This window comes from Carassius auratus, chromosome 12 (genome assembly GCF_003368295.1).
Source record: "Carassius auratus strain Wakin chromosome 12, ASM336829v1, whole genome shotgun sequence".
NCBI lineage: Eukaryota > Metazoa > Chordata > Actinopteri > Cypriniformes > Cyprinidae > Carassius > Carassius auratus.
This window is the reverse complement of record NC_039254.1, coordinates 21,199,835-21,221,723: the sequence shown is the minus strand read 5'-3', so window position 1 is coordinate 21,221,723 and position 21,889 is coordinate 21,199,835. Positions and strand designations below refer to the sequence as shown.

General features: G+C 40.6%; 1 protein-coding gene across 3 annotated transcripts in view; it reads left to right on the top strand.

Moving 5' to 3' along the window:
• Positions 1-21,889, top strand: part of adprh (ADP-ribosylarginine hydrolase) — a 222,517-nt gene that overhangs the window by 80,131 nt on the left and 120,497 nt on the right. The gene's annotated exons all lie outside the window — the stretch shown is intronic.

Sequence of the window (21,889 nt, the reverse complement as noted above, 5' to 3'; positions counted from 1 at the left end):
AAAACCACAAAGTACGCTCTGGCATTCCCAGTGCGTATTACAATGCACCGAGCTGCTGGGAACAAAATCAGAAGAACTGAGGCACATGTCAGCATGATTGTTGTTGAGGGTGGGGCAAAGTTTTTTTTTTTTTTATAAACTTTACTTTGCTTTACTATCCCAGCCTATTTGATTTTTTTGTATCAGAGTGGTCTATAGTCTTTATCACAAACTAAAACTGTTAAGTTAAAAGTATCACTGATGTAAATGGTTACAGCTTGAAGTGGCGGTGAGGTATTAAAAAATATTGAGAAGGTCTTTGAAAAAGTCTTGAAAAGGTATTAAAATGAACTTCAAGATTCCTGCATATACCCTGTTATTACATGCATTCCAACGGGTCTTAAATAACTTTGTTTTTCTGCCTCTATAAAAGTGCATATATAATGTTGCCTTTTTTCTCTAAAGTTGCTCTTTTTCTTGTTTTAAATCTAGCCAAAACCCATGTGTTGCGTGTGAAACACAGTAGGCTTTAATTAGTATACATTTATTGTGAAATGACTGCATTTCCGTGTCAATCCGTGTAAATGTTTCCTGCGAACAATGCGCTGTCACTTTAATTCAGCGCATGCAGCACAGCAAAAATAGACTCGGTACATAAATGATCGCTGCTCCTGGAACGCACTGACGTTTGCAACTGCGTGCCGTGTGAACGCTGGAATCTGTTATCATGGGTGTATAAAAAAATATGCAACGCATACGCACTGCAGAAGGATTATGTTTGAAACGGGCATGAGTCTGACCAGTTATACAGCAACGAGTCAGACGATCTGAGCTGAATTTGGTGAAACATTAAAGTTTTAGTCGGTGTCAATTATTCTCATAATAAATAATAATAATGTTCAAATATATGTCTATTTTTCAAGCCCAACAAAGAATACTAAGAAGAGAAACATAATTCAATTTAGTATGTAATAAAACTAATATTACTAATTTATTTCATAAATGTAACTATATTAATTTTCACAATTATTTATTAATGTCACACACACATACATAGTGCCTTTAGACTTAAAAGACGAAAGTCATAAATGTTACAGACATATTAACTGAACTGTTCAGTGTATTACTGATTTTGATTTCCACTTCACTTTTATCCAAGGAGACAGAACTATTTGCACGGTATTTACAGTGGGACAATATTGATACAATACTATAACCTAGAAATAATTTAAAGGGGTCACTTGCAAGTCACAGCTGCACAAATTATGTGCCCAGCCACATCTGTTTCAAATATTATTCTAATTAACAGTGATTGGTGGTTTCAGACATTACAGTGCCACACGAGCACTGACTCTTATTCTGCCGAAAGAATGAAAAGACGTGCTGAAGGCAGAGCGATTCGACCAATCAGATGAAAGCAGCGTTTCAGCTGCGCCCACCAGTGCGCATGAAATATTGAAGCCATAAACTGATTTTTAAACCCCAAACAACAAAATGAGATATCGAGCCAAAAACTCATTTTTCCATTTCTCCTTATCAGTGTTTGGAATAATGCCGTTTAAAAGAACGGCGTTAGGTAACGACATAATTTTTTCAGTAACGGGGTAATCTAACTAATTACTTTTCCCAATCCAATGAAAAGTTGGCTTTATAAGGTGGAGATATAAGCACTAATTCAAATTCAAAACACTTTTCTTACAAAGATAATACTTGGAAGTGTAGGATAAAACTCTTGCTGTCTGTTGACGTGCAATAAATATTGAAAGTTAAGTACGAACCAGAGAGCCGCACGGGTCCAATTTTGTAAATCGCATCTGACCCGTTTTCCGACAGCAGCACTAATTAAAATCCGCACCCGACCCCACCCGCTTAAAATAGAACCGACACCCGAAATCAAATTAGTTAAGCAAATCACATTAGACACACTTTTTTCGAATTTTATTGCCAGGTCATACAGAAGTTATTTATGGAAAACTGTTTTTAAAAGATATTCGTTTTTTATACATTGTATCTTAATTTTGATCAATGTTTTATCTATCAATTGCCCATATTTTAATAAATAAGAAGCAAATATATAGCAGACAATGAAATAACCTTAGTGTAATTGACAGAATTACAAAAAATATTTTGTTACCTAAAATTTAAATATTTTTTGTATCACGCATGCATGCATGTCTATTTCCCTCATATTAAATATAAAACGCATGTGGACTGATATTTTCCCATGTCTGGACTCCTTTATTAATGGAGTAGGCTATATAAACAGACGTTTCAATATACTGGTATTAAATGCATTTTCTGAGAATTTATATTTCACTTTTTTACTGCAAATGTCGAAATATGTGCTCTTTGGTCCATCAGTCACTGATCACATTAGAATAAAATATATCATAATAAAATACAAAATTGACTGATTTATGAATAGGGCAGGCTATGCATAGTTCTCATCAGTCGGAAATACAGATAAACGCTTTCATTTGTTGTATTTTTGATCCTGAAAGAAAACAGAACAACAAAAGAGCAAATCATACCACCGTCTGAGGTTGTGCTTCAAGTGGAATGCACCCATTTATTAATCCTTCACAGCTGAGCGTCGCAAGAGGCGGATCTGCGCCAGAGCGCACATGTAAATGAGCTGCACAAAGTAAAAAAAACAACAACCCTGGATAGCCTAGATTAGGCCCATATTCACAAATGTGTTAGCTATGGAATGAAATATCTGATATTCCGATTGTCAAATACATGCAAGTGGAAGTGTATTGTTGTTTAAACACCTTTATAACGATTGCGTTATGCGCAATATAAATTTATAACACAAATTTTAAAATAGGCTTAAATCAAACACATTTTAATTCAGATTCTGTATATATATATATATATATATATATATATATATATATATATATATATATATATGAACGGAAAACAAAAACAACGGCGTGGTTTTTTTTTAAAGTGGAACGTAGGCCTATTTTTACGTTTGCACATGACGTGTTTAGACCCGTGTTTCCCTGTGTCCGACCCGACCCGCACCCGAATCCGACACAGTTGGATATTTTTCACCCGTTTCAGCCAAATTTGCGGGTACCCGAACCCGTGCAGGACTCTGGTAGGAACACCTGTCTGTTCTACTCATTTTAACTGACTTGTGAAAACTGCTCCAAAAAAAAAAAAAAAAACATTTGACATATAGCAATTTTTCTATTATTATTTTTTTATTTTTTTTTATTATTATAGAGTAATTCAGTTACTAACTTGTTACTTTTTGGAACAAGTAGTGAGTAACGATAACCATTTACTTTTTTAAAGTAACGTTCCCAACAGTGCTCCTTATTGAATTCTAAATAGGAAATGATAGGGCTTTGGTTCTACTAGCGATTTGATTGTCCGGTGTACAAACGTATTCTTAAACAGTCACTGAGTTACAGTATCGTTTTGTTAAAATATAAACATATCCCACCACCTTGGCATTTCCTCGTCACCTCAGACTTTCGGTCCAGACAAAAAGGCACTCCAAAACCATCAATGAACAAATTGCTGTCCTGGGGTGCGTTTCCCAAAAGCATAGTTTCTAACCTGTTAGCAACTTAGTAGGTTGGCAATGGGAAATTGTATTGCAACCAACGAAGTTGATAACTTAATTAGCAACTATGCTTTTGGGAAATGCACCCCATGGCTCAGTAAGCCATGTCTCTGTGAAAGCCAAGATGCAGTGGTCTTTAAAATCCTTTTGAAAACAGATGCACCCATGGAGTTTGTCCACTTTATTCCTCAGCGTCTGGACATTCCCCATTATCACTGAGCAGATGAATCTGGGCAAGCCATTGTTTCCTCATGCGTAGTTTGACGCCTCTTTGTTTGCCCTGTTTCCTCTTCTTGTTCCTCGATGTCCCGGAGGATACATCTCTCCGTATAAAGTCTGGTAGTTCTAGGGTGATATCCAATATGTGAGCTAAGCTTGCATCATTAAGTTGCAGAAGAACATTTCTGGTGTACTGTAGCCAACCTTGGTCAACAACCCTGTTAACTATGCAAACAAGCAGCAGGTAAAGAATAATCCACAAAGCGACAGGACAAAAAATATGCATTTTAATTTAGTTAAACTGTGAGCACTTAAAGGTCCTATGGCATGAAAATTTCACTTTCTGAGGTTATTTAACATTAATATGAGTTCCCCTAACCTGTATATGGTCCCCAAGTTTCTAGAAATTTTAATCAGTGTAAATCGAGATTTTGCTATCTTTATCTGCCTTTGAGAAAATGGAAGCTCAAACGGGCTGATCTTGAATCTCCTCGTTGTGACGTTGTAAGGAGAATTGTCACTTCCCCTTTCTCTGCTTTGCCCGCCCAAATATTTACATATAATTCAGTCGCAATGTCAGCACAGGTGTTACAAACAGACTTTTATGATATGGATTCGACAGCACCGCCACAAACAGTGAGTAACAGTGTTCATTAATGCCTGATCTGTGATCAGTGATTTCTGATGTGTAGCTAATCATTCAAGTTCACACAGACTTTCTTTCTAAATCGTTTAATACAGTTTATGCATCAGTGAATCAAGCCAGTGACTAAACGATCAACTTCACGTTGTTTCTCTTAGTAGCATGAAACAAATCTGTTATTAGGGCCCGAGCACCGAGGTGCGAGGACCCTCTTGTATCTGCTTTGTTTTTTATTAGGGCTCAAGCCCAAAGGGCGAGAGGCCTATTGTTTTCCTTAGGATTATTTTTTATTATTATTATTATTATTATTATTATTATTATTATTTTTTTCCAACGTCTCGGGGGCTTTTGGGGCCCTTAACGTGCTTAAAAAGTCTTGAAAATTGGCACACAGATTGGAACCTGCGGCCATTAGGGCCGGGCAGAGACTGATACACGGGCGTGGCACAGGGGCTCTACAGCGCCCCCTGGAATATGGAGGGCCATATATCATACATTCTTGCTCGTAGACGAATGAAACTCGGTACACATATAAATCTCATCAATCCAAACAACTTTTGTATTGCATATCATAGGCTCCGCCCAACAGGAAGTTGGCTATTTAGGGTTTAGTATTCAAATTTTTCGTCAAAGTTGTGGGGGCTTTTGGGGTCCTTAACATACTCAAAAACTCTTGAAAATTTGCGCACACTTTGGAATCTGTGGCCTTTAGGAGCCTGCAGAGGCTGGGACCCGGGCGTGGCACAGGGGCTCTACGGCGCCCCCTGGAACACAGTCAGAAATGTTGATGTATAGCTCACACATACTTGCACATATTCATATGAAACTCAGTACACATATAGATCTCATCGTGCCGAACAACTTTCGTATTGCATGTCATAGGCTCCACCCAACAGGAAGTCAGCTATTTAGAGTTATGTAAAAAGCGCATGCTCTGGAATTTGAAATACTTGTCATAGGTTTTTTTCTCGATTGCCGCCAAACTTGGTCAACATGATCTCAAGACACTGGGGATGAAAAATTGCCAGGGGATTTTTGATATCTCGAACGGTTTGCTCGTGGCGAGGCGTTGAAATTATGGCAAGAAATGAGAAACAGGAAGTGTCTAATACCGTCCACATACATTTCCTGATTTTAATCAAACTTCATCAGATTATTCGTTGTATGATGTCGATCGCATATATGTGACTATTAGGAGTCAAAGTTATAGCGCCACCAACTGGCAGAAGGAAGTGTGTCATTTTCAAAATGATTTGAATTCAGCATCTTATTATTACTCGATTTGCTTCAAACTTCATCAGAATAATGTTAAAACACAGCCGATATAAATCTGCAAGGGGGATATTGATATCTAAAAAATTGTTGGCGTGGCAACATGTCAAACTGGAATACTTCTCAGGTGATTTTGAGGCAAATAACATAGAATTTCACAAAACTCTGAACACACATCAGTATTTCTGATAGGAACTTAAATTGTGAATGGATTTTGGATAGCTTGAATGGTTTTGCCGTGGTGATTTTTTTAAATGACCTTACAAAGGGAATCATTATTGTATTTTTAAATTGCAGCTTCCAAACACGTCAAAGAATTTTTTCATACAGATGAAAAAGTCATTCTGAGGAAATATGCATAGTTTAACGACTTTACAACACTGTATGGATAACAGAAAATTAAAAAACTGTCAGACATCTCATCTCACTCTGTCCCTCTGTTTGAGTGTGTGTGCTTAGACTTCCATTGTCTGAGAGAAATTGCGCCCCTACAGGTTCAATTCCCGGACTTTTACTTTCACTTTTAAATCGGTTAAAAATACAAACAAATACTTAGATTTAATTCACACTGACAAGCTAAACCAACATATCTGATTATTACCGGTTCAGGGCTCATGGATAAATTATTTCTGGCCAGAGATACGTGAGAAATAGGAGAGATGAATCACCGCTGTGATCACGAGCGTCTGGAGTAAAGAGCTCAGAAAAAAACTAATTTATTCCTGGTTTATAGCTTTTAAAAATAAATTATTACAGCGATATCACACAATCAACCAATTAGAACACACCAAGAGCTAAATTAAGATGTTTTTGAACTGTTTGTGTGAAAATGAAATATTTGCAGCTGCCTATCTGAAATCACCGCCTCCGATCAGCGCGTACAGTGTCGAGCTCAAAACAAACGAATTTATTCTTGTTTAAGAGCTTTTTTAAATAAAATATTACCACAAATGCACACAATAAACCCATTGTAACACTACAAGAGCTAAATGCAGGTGTTTGTGACCTGTTTAAGTGTGCAAGACTATTTGAAAGCGCGACTGGCAGAATAACATATCTCTCGAGCTGCAGGTTTCTGTCTTTCGTCGTACGAACGAACACATAACGGACAAGATTATTTCAAAATACATAATAGCTTGGCGAATATAAACGAAAACAGCCACGTGAACATAAACTGGATCTACTGGATTTGAATATTAAAGTGACCACATTTACCACTTGCTTCTGTCTTCAATTTTAATCTATATAAAAAAGGAAACTCATTCGACTTGGCTGCTTTTTTAATGTGTGCGTATTTATTTATTTACCTTTTTATACATTTTGTATAATATCATAGTTTGTGTATTACAATTATAAAAACAAAAATAAATTTAGCCACTCACATAGAAATAGCTTAGGCCTTAACCTTTTTCTGTCAGTTTTAGGGATTTTTAAAAATCCTAAAAAAAACTTATTTGTGCTGCAAATAATAATTTCAAACTCATTTGATACTGACCTATGACATCCTGTGACATTATATTTATTTGAATTTACATAATCTCATAGATGTAACAGTAAATCTGTTCAGCTCACAGATCAATACTAAGCTGTAATGCAAGCAGAACTTTCACAAATGCTTATGAGTCATTTAAGGATTTGATAACACTGTAAAATAATGTCTAATTTGTTAACATTAGCAAATTCATTGATAACACTTTATAATAACTGCACTCATTAGTAAATAGTCAGTTCATGCTTTATAAAGCCTTGTCCCAATATTAATAGTCAGTATTAAGCAGTTTATAAATACAGCTATAAATAGCTTGTCCTTGGTTTATAAGCACATTTATTAAAAAGGAGAGTAAAGGGTCAGTTATCTTCCTATGAAAAATAAAAGATAAAAATAAACAAACAACAACACAGATTGATACAGAACTCAGAAATTTTATTGTGGATTTATGATAAAATCAGCCTGTAAATGAATTCATACTCCTCCTCATACTACTCCATACTCCTTTTTCAACATGATGCCAATATACTGAGATGTTAAATTGTGAATGGGTTTAGGATAGCTTAAATGGTGTTGCCATAGAGATTTATTAAAGTAACATAAAAAATACAATAGTTATTTTACTATATCTTTAAAAATTTTCATTCTAACTCTTCATAATTTTTTATATAAGTAGAAGTCCTCATTTGAAGGAAGCACAGTAAGTTTCATAGCTTTATCATTTTCAAGAGCCAGCATAAAATTAAAACTATCATAACTTATAAATCAAGCTTGCAATTCTTAGTACCTATAATGGCCACCAGAGGGAGCTATAGGATTACTTTTAAATAATTATTGGAGAAACGAGTATGATTTAAATAATTTATAGAAATCTTTCAAATAAAATAATATGTATTTTAGGAATTTTACTGATAAAATGACCCTCACTTAATTAGAATAACAAGCTGAAGTATTGTGAACTGTATATTAAGAATAATTCTTAATAGGCTTTATGGACAGATACGTTTTAAGTGACTCTTGAAGGTTCAGCACCACATCCTCTTTTACCACTGTTTAAAGAATTAATCTTACAGAACAGGTGTGAATGAATTTTGGATAGCTTGAATGGTTTTGTCGTGGTGATTTTTTGAAATAATAGTAAAAAAGGAACCAGTAAAAAAAAGTGCAGCTTCTAAACACTTCAAAAAAATGTACACATAGAAGACAAGTCATTCTGAGGAAATATGCATAGTTTCATGACTATACAACATTATATGGATGACAGAAAAAACATACATCTGATGTCACTCTGTCCCTCTGTCACTGTGTGTGTGTGTTTGTGTGTGTTTTAAGTGAATTAGGTGTGAAACTATCAGTGAGCATTTAGTCTCCAGCGCCAACATTTTACAGAACTGCCACTTTCCTGGAGTCTCAGAATTACAATGTGTCAGGTTCTGAGAGATCTAAGATTCCAAAAAATTATTTAATTAGAATACCATGAAGTATTGTGAAATACTATATATTAAGACTTTATATATAGGCTTAATGAACAGATTAGAGTGACTCGTGAAGGACCAGCACCACCTCCTCTTGTCCGATGGTTTGAGGAATATATCTTCCAGAATCTGGGATTAAGATTTAGGAGCTCATTTTTATTCCACCTCCTTTCCTGAAAGTCTGTCTTGCAGAATTGACTAAAAATTAATCTTCACATTAATTCCTAATTCTTTTGCAATTCTTTTGTCAGTTCTTCTTGACCTGTTTTTCTCTTCCAGCTTTCCTGGACTATTGTATAGCACTCATAAATGATTAAATAAAAAATAATGGTAGTTATTAAGATTGATATGGTTTGGAATTGGTAAAATGTGCTTGGAAAAAAATCACAATAAAACAATGTTTTAATGTTTAAGTTTGGAATATTAACTGACATGAATGAATGCTATATAAATATTGTTCATGTTAACATAATGTTTATAAATGAAATCTTATTGTAAAGTGTTACTAAAGTTATATATATATATATATATATATATATATATATATATATATATATATTGTTCTGTGAATGTGATTTTAAAGTCTAGATGATTCGGATTAACCCTTTAACTGCCATATCAAGTTCAAGTTCTAGTTCAAGTTCAATTTATTTGTATAGCGCATTTACAACAGCCTCCTGGCTGACCAAAGTGCTTTAACATAAGAGCAAGAATATTACACATACATAAAAATAGACCAGACAAAAAATTTAAAACCAGCCATTTCAAAATGTAGCATAACACAGTAGTCAGTACACTAAGGAAAATAAAAAAGTTTTTAGCAAAGATTTAAAAATAGACAAGGAAGGGGCCAGTCTGATCTCTAAAGGCAGGGTATTCCAGAGTCGTGGCCCAGCCACTGCAATTGCACGCTCCCCTCTACGCTCCCCTCTATCCTTTAAAACCTCACTGCCAGAGGGATATTGTGAATGCATGTGCCCGCTGGGCACAGTTTACCTGATGCCACCGGGGTGGTGATGGCATTGGTGGCTTGAGCCCGCCATCGCTGCTTGCAGCTATATTTATTATTATTATTCTTCTTCTTCTTCTTCTCCCGAATGAATCGCATTTTTGAGGGCTTTAACATGCTCAAAAAGTCATGAAACTTTGCACACTCGTCAAACCTGGTGAAAATTTTCGTCTGATATAGGATTCAGAAGAGGGTGTGGCAAAATGGCTCGACAGCGCCACCTATACCAAGAAAATCAACAGCCTTCCAGCTATGTTTCACGTACATGCACGAAAATTGGCACACATATGTAACACACCAATACCTACAAAAAAGACTCTTGGAGCGAAATTCTAAACCCAACAGGAAGTCGGTTATTTTTAATATTATGAGCATATTTTGTGTAATTTTGGTCATTTCCATGTGTTGTATTTTAACGAACTCCTCCTAGAGAGTTCTTCAAATCAACACCAAATTTGGTATGCCTAATCTAAAGGCCTTTGTGATGTTAAATTGCGAAGATCCTGACTTTTCGTTGAAGGGCGTGTCCGTGGCGGCCTGGCGAATTTCGATGATTCGCCATGAAAAATGAAGTTGCTATAACTCACACATACAATGACCAATCTGCCCCAAACTTCACATGTTTGATGAGACTCCGAACCTGAACAGATTGACATGCCCATATTCAGTTATAGTCATAGCGCCACCTATTGGCAACAGGAAGTGACATATTTTACGCTGCGACGAACTACTCCTAGAAATTTTATGACATCAATGTCTTTTTTGTGGTCAGTCTAATCTAAAGGCCTGTGCGATGTTCAGTTGTGAAGATCTTGAGTTTTCGTTAAAAGGCTTGTTCATGGCGCCGCGACGAAGTTCGATGTCTCGCCATGCGAATAAAAGATGTTATAACTCAGGCATAAGATGTCCGATCTTCCCCAAACTTCACATGTGTGATAAGAGTCCTGGCCTGAACAGATCTTCAGGCCAATATTCCACCGGGTGTGGCAGAATGGCTCTATAGCGCCACCTATACACTTTCAACGGAGTGCGCCTCGAGCTATGTTTCACGTACATGTACAAAAATTGGTACACACATGTAACACTCCAATACCTACATAAAAGTCTCTTGGTACGAAATCCGGATCCCAACAAGAAGTCGGTTATTTTGAATTTTCCCTTCAAAATTGCTGTTGTTTTTGCCATTTTCAGGGGTTGTACTTTAACGAACTCCTCCTAGAGATTTATTCAGATCAACACCAAACTTGGTCAGTGTAATCTAAAGCCCTTTGCGATAATAAATTGCGAAGGACTTGAGGTTTCGTTAAAGGGCGGGTCCATGGCGGCCTGACAAATTTCGATGTTTCGCCATGAAAAAGGAAGTTGCTGTAACTCAGACATACAATGTCCAATCTGCCCCAAACTTCACATGTTGGATAAGACTCTTGACATGAACAGATCTACATGCCAATATTCAGTTATAGTCATAGCGCCACCTATTGGCAACAGGAAGTTACATATTTTACACTGCGACAAACTACTCCTAGAAATTTTATGACATCAATGTCTTTTTTGTGGTCAGTCTAATCTAAAGACCTGTGTGATGTTAAGTTGTGAAGATCTTGAGTTTTTGTTAAAAGGTGTGTCCATGGCGCCGTGATGAAGTTCAATGTCTCGCCATGGGAATAAAAGATGTTATAACTCAGGCATAAAATGTCCGATCTTGCCCAAACTTCACTTGTGTGATAAGGGTCCTGGCCTGGACAGATCTGAAGGCCAATATTCCATCGAGTGTGGCAAAATGGCTCAATAGCGCCACCTATACACTTTCAACGGAGTGCGTATACACTTTAAACGGAGTGCGCCTTGAGCTATGTTTCACGTACATGTACAAAAATCGGTACACACATGTAACACACCAATATCTACGAAAAAGGCTCTTGGTACGAAGTCCGAATCCCAACAGGAAGTCAGTTATTTGGAATTTTCTCTGCAAAATTAGTGTTGTTTTGGCCATTTTCAGGGGTTGTACTTTAACGAACTCCTCCTAGATATTTATTCAGATCAACACCAAACTTGGTCAGTGTAATCTAAAGCCTTTTGCGATCTTAAATTGCGAAGATCTTGAGGTTTCGTTAAAGGGCGTGTCCATGGCGGCCTGACAAATTTCATTGTTTCGCCATGAAATAGGATGTTGTTGTAACTCAGGCATAAAATGTCCAATCCTCCCCAAACCTCACATGTTCGATAAAAGTCCTGCCCTGAACACATCTGAAGGCCAATATTCCATTATAATGATAGCGCCACCTGCTGGCAACAGGAAGATTGGCACATATATGGAATAAACATTGATATATTCTACTTATATTTATGAGTTTAAACGCATATTTCTCACCGTTCACCTATTAACTAAAGCCACTCGCTGCCGGTGAGCCCGGGTGCGAGGGCCCGTTCATCGCTGCTTGCAGCTTTAATTTAAATTGTGATTTAACTACAGAGAGCGATCAAAGAAAGCTCCCTTTTTTTCCGGAGCTGTTACACATCGCGAGTATATCTGCACACTTGCCCAAACTGCCGTTACAATGAATGATGCTGTTATGCTGCACAACGGACCTCTTACTGTATTACTGTGGTGCATTCATGTGTTTGCAGTTAGTTGTGGTGAAATTTTTTTTGTGAGAGAAAACGTGTTGCAATAATGATGAGACCACTGCATTCACGCGATAAACAGACTCTGTCTACTCAATGCTCATCACTGCAGCCTTTCATGTGATGAGAAAAGATCTAAAAAATAATTATATAATCAACAAATCCACGATTCGTTAATCTCGACAGCGTTAATAGTAAATATATATTTGAGAGGGGTTCCACATGTAATACGCATTTCGTATGCAAAGATGTCAGCCAATCACAACAGTTATTGTTTACTCGGGGTCTCACAGCAGACACGCCCCTTCAAACAGAGCATTAAAGCCAGAGGGCTAAAATCAGGATCTAAAAATGCTTTTTATTTCTAAATTTTAAATGTAAAAATCATACTAACAATATAAGTACACCTAAGGAAACATTAAAAAAAAACATTTAAAGAAAAGGAAATAATCCATGTCATGGGACCTTTAATCATAAATACAAACATACAAAAAACAATAACTTTAAAAATTAATTTAGACTTAAAGGCCGTGTTGCAAGGTAAATTTTTTAACGAATTTGTGCAATTTGCTTGTTGGTAATACAAATTTAAACTGTTATCCATTGTATTTTATGTTGTGGGGTATCACAAAACGGAATATAATACGAAAAAGTAGGTACTATCTTGCAGCGGTCTCCTTTCCCCCACAATGCATTGCATCACGTCACGTTGGGGAGAGAATTTACCAAAGCCCGCTTTGAGAGCATTGAAAGTGACTAGAGAGACGAGTAGTAGACGAGAGTATTCAGATTATAGATAAATAGATAAATACATAGATATATCTAGATAGATAGACTGTCAAGGAAAGGAACAGGATCCAACTGCGGTTGAATGAATGACACGTTCTATTGATCAACTCAGAGGACTTAATCCACAGGAGCACGAGACAGTCAGCACTCTGCATGAGCAGCCAGCTTGATGATTCCTATGACGACAGCCGCACAGCATCGGGGGACAGGTTGCAGATCAGCGCTGGAAAGCCTTAGCCAGAGTCTGGAGGCAATGCACAGGTAAGTAGAGACAGCCGCCTGATAGATGTGGGTTACTGAGTAACGAGAGGCACGGCAGGAAAAAAAAAAACAAAAAAAAAGAAACAGCAGATCGACTAGACAGAGGGAAAGATACAAAAACTGAGTCAGCAAACTATGACTAGCAACAAGAAGCTTACTTTAGCAACGCTAACGGACTGACACAAGATAGCAAACACAAGGGCATGATAAAGGGAAGATAATCAGAGCAAGACAGGGTTCAGGTGAGGGAGAAAACGTTAACAGGGATAACAAGAGGGGCGGAGAAAACATAGCGGAAATAGTGAGACACCTGGCGAGCCACCAAAACCCAAATCATGTGCTCCAGGACAGAAAAAGCCTCAGCCCCCACTGAGATCATGACAGTACCCCCTCCCCCAGGAACGCCACCAGGTGACCTAAGGGAGGGGCTTACCCTGTTTATGGCAGAAGTCGTCGATCAGCAACCAATCAAGAATATCCCGAGCCGGGACCCAACTCCTCTCCTCCGGACCGTAACCCTCCCAGTCCACCAGTTATTGAAAAACCCTGCCACGACGACAAACATCTAGTAATCTTCTAACAGAATAGACAGGAGAAACATCCACCAGGGGTAGAACTGTTGGTATTAAGGGGGGACCTTAAAACTGGTTTAACCCTGGATACATGGAAAACAGGGTGAACCCGACCAAGAGAGGAGGGCAACTTGAGTCGTATCGCAGCCGGATTAAGGACCTTGGTGATCTGGTATGGGCCAATTAACCTGGGTGCCAATTTGCGAGAGACAGCCCTGAGAGGCAGGTCCTTGGTAGACAGCCATACCTTCTGACCACAGACATAAAGCGCTGGAATCCGGTGGCGATCAGCCGCTGCCTTGGTTCGTCTAGAGGCCTGGACCAGGGCTTTCCTAGCCTTCCTCCAGATGCGACGACATCTTTGAACAAAGGCTAGGGCAGACAGAACTGCAGCATCGGGTTCCTGAGAGGGAAATAAGGGAGGAGAGTAACCAACAGAACATTCAAAGGGTGACATACCTGTGGATGCTACTGGAAGAGTTTTATGGGAATACTCAATCCAAGTGAGCTGTTGGCTCCAGGAGACAGGGTTATGGAATGCCAGGCAGCGGAGAACTCGCTCGAGATCCTGATTGGCTCGTTCACACTGACCGTTGGTCTGAGGATGACATCCTGATGACAGACTTTTAGAGGCCCCAATCTGTCGACAAAATTCTTGCCAAAACCGGGAGACAAACTGGGGACCCCTGTCAGAGACTACGTCCACTGGAAGGCCATGGATATGGAAGACGTAGTCAATTACCAGTTGGGCGGTCTCCTTGGCAGAGGGGAGTTTGGGTAAGGGCACAAAATGAACCGCCTTAGAAAAGCGATCCACCACTGTGAGGATAACAGTGTAACCATTCGAGACAGGCAAGCCAGAGACAAAATCTAAGGCAATATGTGACCAGGGGCGAGAAGGAATGGGCAGGGGTTGAAGTTGGCCAATGTAGGGACGGTTAGAGACCTTGTTCTGGGCACAAACTGAACAAGCCAATACAAACTGCCTGACATCCTGGCCCATTGAGGGCCACCAAAATCGCTGACGGATGGCAGCCAGAGACCTCCTGATTCCTGGATGGCAGGTGACCTTAGATTCATGACCCCACTGAAGGACCTCAGGGCGTAATACTGCCGGCCCGAAACAACCGACCCGCCGGACACTCAACTGGTATTTCCACCCCTCGTCTGGCCTCCTCCACCCGCCGCTCGACGTCCCAGGATAGAACCCCCACCACTACCCCTTCTGGGAGTATAGTCTCGGTATGCACCTCCTCCCCCGATCGCTCGAACTGACGGGATAGAGTGTCAGGTGCGACATTCTTAGCCCCAGGCCGGTACAAAAGGGTGAAATTAAAACGGTCAAAGAAAAGTGCCCAGTGGGCCTGGCGCGGACTCAACCTCTTGGCCGAACAGATATATTCTAGGTTCTTATGATCCATCCAGACCAAGAAGGGCAGCGCCGACCCCTCCAACCAGTGGCGCCCCTCACCCAAGGCCAACCTCACCGCCAGCAGCTCATGATTACCTATGTCGTAGTTTCGTTCAGCTGGGTTAAGGCGATGGGAAAAATATGCACAAGGGTGCACCTTCCCATCCTTACTGGAGCGCTGGGACAAGACCGCGCCTACCCCAACCTCCGACGCATCCACCTCAACAATGAATTGCCGTTCAGGGTCTGGAACAGAGAAAACAGGAGCAGAGATAAACCGGGACTTTAAATTATCAAAGGCCTCCTGAGCCTGAGTACTCCAGGTGAACGGTACCTTAGTGGAGGTGAGCGCCGTTAGGGGTGCAGCTACCTGGCCAAAATTCCTGATGAATCGCCGATAAAAGTTGGCAAATCCCAAAAAACGCTGCAGAGCCTGGAGTTGGGGACTGGCCACTTGGCGACAGCCTTGATCTTGGCCTTATCAGGCTTAATCTCCCCTGCTGAGACTATAAATCCCAGGAACGAAACAGTCTTGGCATGGAACTCGCACTTCTCCGCTTTGACATAAAGCTGGTTCTCAAGAAGCCGTTGGAGGACCTGGCGCACATGCTGAGTGTGTACCTGAAGGGATGGAGAAAAGACGAGAATATCATCAAGGTACACGAAGACAAACCTATTAATCATGTCTCCCAACACGCTATTGACCATGCCCTGGAAGACAGCCGGAGCATTAGTAAGCCCAAACGGAAGGACCAGGTATTAATAGTGTCCCGTGGGGGTATTGAAGGCTGTCTTCCACTCATCGCGTTCACGAATTCGGATGAGGTGATAGGCGTTGCGGAGGTCTAATTTAGTGAAGACCTTGGCTCCCTGCAAAAGTTCAAAGGCAGATGACATTAATGGCAAGGGGTACCTGTTCTTTATAGTTATATCATTTAACCCTCGATAATCAATGCAAGGATGCAGAGAGCCATCCTTCTTCTTGACGAAGAAGAACCCAGCGCCAGCAGGGGAGGATGAGTGGCGGATGAGTCCGGCCTTTAAGGATTCCTGAATGTATGCGTCCATGGCCTCTCGTTCAGGACCTAACAGGGAAAAAAGGCGACCCCGGGGCGGAGAAGTGCCTGGGAGGAGATCGATGGCACAATCAAACGGCCTGAAAACCAGCCGCAGATCGAAGTACTCCGCCGGTACCCCAGTGAGGTCAGCAGGCTCCACCTGCAACACAGAAGGCACAGACACAGGAGAAGAGGCAGGACCAAGGCAACATGCATGACATGACTGACTCCATGAAACAATCTTACTGCGGGACCAATCCACATGAGGGCTGTGCTGAGCCAACCAAGGATGCCCCAGAACAAGTCTGGCATGAGGGGACCTCAGAAGGTACAGCACAACTGACTCATGGTGATTGCCCGAGACAACAATACTTACATGAGGGGTGGTGTGGGTGATGGTGGAGACCGGCTGACCAGAAAGACCCCAGACCGTGATAGGAGAAGGAAGAGAAATGGCTGGAATGCCCAAACTCTTGGCCGTGCAGTAGACCAGGAAACTGGCTTCAGCGCCAGAATCAATAAGTGCCTTGCAGGAGTGACATGAGCCCTGGTACTTGATGGTGGCAGAGAGCTGGGTACGTGACTGAGGGGAGATAAGAGGAGAAACGTCCACTAGGACTCCCCGGTTGACTAGTGGGCTTTGGCTTTTTAATGGGCACGACTGAACAAAATAACCTGACCCTCCACAATACAGACAGAGCCCCTTCACCAGCCTATGTTGTCTCTCCTGGGCAGACAAATGCAGTCGCCCCAACTGCATGGGTTCAGGATCCATCTGGGGTGATTGAGGCGGTTGTTGCGTCTTGAATGGCTGGGTATCTTCTAACCCCCAAAATGGACGGGAAGTCAAGAGTCGTTGGCGTAAATGAAGATGGCTCTCGACACGAATGGCCAGGTCAATAAATCCCTCCAGGGTCTTGGGCAGCTCGTGTGTCGTTATCTCGTCCTGAATGTCAAAGCTCAGCCCCTCCCGAAACATAGCCCGCAGCGCCCCCTCATTCCAATCACAGGAGGCCGCTAGAGTCTTAAACTGAATGACGTACTCCGTAACAGAACACCCACCTTGACGGAGCCGTGCGAGTTTTGAAGCAGCCTCATCCCCCTTCATGGAGCGATCAAACAACTTCATAATTTCACAGCGAAAGTCCTCAAAGTTCGAGCAACAATGGGCCCTCACGTCCCAAATGGCCGTTCCCCACTCGCGAGCCTTTCCCGTCAGCAGCGCGATGACATAAGCGATCTTCACGAGCTCTGTAGCGTAACGGCGCGGTTGCAGTGCGCGATAGCCGATCGAATGAACTCTTCGCTCGCTGGATCCATTTCTGGTCAGTCCGTACTGTCAAGGAAAGGAACAGGATCCAACTGCAGTTGAATGAATGACACGTTTTATTGATCAACTCAGTAGACTTAATCCACAGGAGCACGAGACAGTCAGCACTCTGCATGAGCAGCCAGCGTGATGATTTCTATGACGACAGCCGCACAGCAGTGGGGAACAGGTGGCAGATCAGCGCTGGAAAGCCTTAGCCAGAGTCCGGAGGCAATGCACAGGTATGTAGAGACATCCGCCTGATAGATGTGGGTTACTGAGTAACGAGAGGCACGGCAGGAAAAACAAAAAACAAAAAAAGAAACAGCAGATCGACTAGACAGAGGGAAAGATACAAAAACGGAGTCAGAAAACTATGACTAGCAACAAGAAGCTTACTTTAGCAACGCTAAAGGACTGACACAAGATAGCAAACACAAGGGCATGATAAAGGGAAGATAATCAGAGCAAGACAGGGTGCAGGTGAGGGAGAAAATGTTAACAGGGATAACAAGAGGGGTGGAAAAAACATAGCGGGAATAGTGAGACACCTGGCGAGCCACCAAAACCCAAATCATGTGCTCCAGGACAGAAAAAGCCTCAGCCCCCACTGAGATCATGACATAGACTACATATATAGATAGATAGACTGACAGATAGATGGAGAGATATCGCCCAACAGCGACCCAAACGCACTCGCTTCCCTACAGCACAAGCTTTTCAGCGCAGTTTCCATGGGACGGCACCTACACAAGCACCTGTCAAACACAGCGTCAGACACACGGCTACGTTTGCAACAACATTTTCACCGGAGGAAGAGATAAATGCTTAGAAACGTCCATATAGCTAGCATGACGCCTTCTATTGTCTTTGTCATTTATAAAGACAAAGACAAAGTTTACCAGTACTACTATATATATATATATATATATATTAGGGGTGTAACGGTTCACAAAATTCACGGTTCGGTTCGATACGATACACTGATGTCACGGTTCGGTTCGGTTCGGTTCGATACGTTTTAGATACAGCAAAATGTAAAAACATCTCAACTTTTCAGAATGCCGCAAGCGCACCGCGGGTCATGTGACAAGAACCAACCAATCAGCTTCATCCTTTCCCGTAACAACGTTGAGAGCTCAGCCAAGATGAAGGAACAGCTGATCATAGTTGTATATGGATTGCAATTTTGAAATAAATTCAGTAGCAGAGCTACTGCAAGCGATTTTTAGAGCTGCAAATCCATTTATCCTTCGCTGAAATTTCCGCGTCTCATGGAGAGAGCACGTCATTGTTGCTTAGCAAAGACAGACGCCTCAGGAGAAAGACGCGCTTAGCGTTTTCCATGCGTTTTTAGGCACGATATGTGAACGGCCCCTAAGGCGCTCGCTCACTCAGCACGCGCTGAAGGCTCGTTGCAAAATGTCTAATGCATTTAACAGACCAGAAATATAAGATCCTAAAATAACCAACAGGTCTGGTGTTTGGGTTGGATTCCCTGTAAGCTATAGTGTCTAAATGCTGCAGGGATAGTTTGCTGCGTGCATGTTTCTCCTTTTTTTCGTCTTTTCCCAGATAGTACTGACGCATATATCCCAGATATTCCCGCTGTTTTTTTTTTTTTTTTTTTTTTTGTAATCCCGCTGGTGTACCCTGTCATGTTGCAGATGCGACATACCGTTGTTTATTTATCCACCACTCTCTTGCCATCACCATTATAGCTTAAAGGGAATCCAAAGTGCACCCAAACACCAGACCTGTTGGTTATTGGAGGATCTTCTCATTTCTAGTCAGTTAAACGCATTGGCTATTTTGCAACGAGCCTTCAGCGTGTACTGAGTGAGCGAGCGCCTGCTGAGTAGCCTAACATAAACATATAAGATGGTGTTTTTTTCTTCTTCGGGAGTGTCAGGGGCGTTGCCTGTTACGTTGTTTGGGTTATTGGGCTACCTTGTTGAACGCATATCATTATATTTCTTTCTCTCTCTTTTTTTTTTTTTTTCAAATATAATTAATTACTCCAACGAACCATTCGGTATACATAATGCGTACCGTGTACCGAACCGAAAGCGTCGTACCGAACGGTTCAATACGAATACGCGTATCGTTACACCCCTAATATATATATATATATATATATATATATATATATATATATATATATATATGTGTGTGTGTGTGTGTGTGTGTGTCGTTATTGTGCACTGCTGCTCGTAAACTAGGTCCAGTGCTCATTGCTGCGATGCTAAATGATAGCAACTCACCAGGACACTTCACCAACTCCACTCATTCTCCTCGGACCATACATTACAGGCTTTGACAGACATCAGTTCTTGGCAATTCCTCATTTGCCCTCTCACGGCTGGCTCGATCGAAATTACACGGCTGCGGGCCATCATACATGTTGGCTCTTGCCACCTCTTCCTCATTCCAGTCAGTCGCAATAGTTCTGATGCTGCGCGCATTCCAGGCAGGTTTTTGAGCTCGTAATCACTATTTCATATCACTACTAACGACTTTGTTCCGTTCCAGGCAAGTTACGCCCAACTTTCTGAGCACAAGGAATTTTAACTAGATTATTTATTTTATTGCAACGTTGTGTTGACCTAAAATCGTTTTTTTCAACATGTACCACTTGCATAAACACTGCATCAGCAGGCAGTATTATTTGTAGGGGCTGTCATCGTTGTTTCGCGTGCTCTGTGACCTCAGAACTCAGAGTATATCAATCTAGTACGAGACACGAGTTCATGGGTGGGAAGTCACGGGTTTGATTGTCGTTCCAGTGCACTTTCACGGGTTTAAGGTTGGAAAAACAAGGTTACGGGTTGCCTGGAACGCGGCATCATACTAGACTGAGGCTACCTTTCCTCGACCTCTCCCCAACATGACGTCATCACAGAGTTGCATAAAAAAAAAACGTTTATAACAAAAACTTAAAAAATAGGTCTTTAAGCCCATTTTTGAGACATTTTAAAAATGATATATGTAACCCGCTGCACCAAGTACTGCAGACACGATGGGTTCTGAATATGGCCAGTGTTCAGAGATTCTGGTTCGTCTACGGAGAATAAGGATCTAAACAACAACAATGAATCACTCAGACACGGTAAGATGATTAACTCGAGTGTTATTTGTCAAAAGCAACGATTTGCCTCAATTGAAATCCAACAATTGTGAGAAAAAAAGAAAAAAAAAACAATTATACAAATTCTTTAAAAAAAAAATACAATGGGTTATTTCTCAACCAACGAAAAGTAAACCTATTTTACTGCAAGTGGCTGTGACAATATCTTAATTCTTTCCCTTTACAGATTTCAAGGGCTTCAAATGAAGAAAACTCAACTTCAATCCCCCTTCAGACACAACTTCTCATCAGTAAATGAGAAGTTAACCCTTTGTGTACTCTTTAGGAATCACTGATTTTTGTTTAATGAAAAAAATGAAAAAAATAAAACTTTTGTTCTGATAGAAAAAAAAAGGGTGTATCAATGACTCTGTGCTGACCTCTTTGAGTGAAACTTTGATTCCAGGTAAATTTTACACTTAACCCTTACTGGATACACTTTCTGTATTTCAAGGAATAGATTTCCCTTTCTTCTCTCAATTTAATAAAAAAAAAAAAAAAATATATATATATATATATATATACACACATGTAAGCAAATACCCTTGATCAAGTAAGAGAAAAAAATAATTTCACAGCTTGATCTTCAAATTTTGTTTTTCAGTACTTGAGGTTTCATTCACAAACTTGTGAATGTGGCTGAATTCAGTAATCACAACGGAATAGGTAGTCACTCAGTCTCTTCCAATTAGATCCTTCCAAAGAGAATTTTGAAATGCGCTGTTTGTCCTACTAATTTACTTTCCTACCGTCCAGTTCAACACAGCAATGTTGATGTCATTCAGTAGCACTTGTTGGAAACTCCTTGTGGCTCGCCAGTCCTTACTCCCTCCGTGAACATGAGAGTTTGGACGAAATCCAAAGACTCCATTCAGTGAAACATCGATCTCCAAACAGCGTCATCTCAGAGTTTGCAGCACACACTCGATAAGGCAATGATGAACTCGAACCAGAAGTAAAAGAAAACAAGGGGGAAAAAAAACCTGACCTTGAATAACAAGGTCATAAAATCATCATTAATATCATTTTCAGAACAAGCACATATAACTACGTCTAACAAAGTGA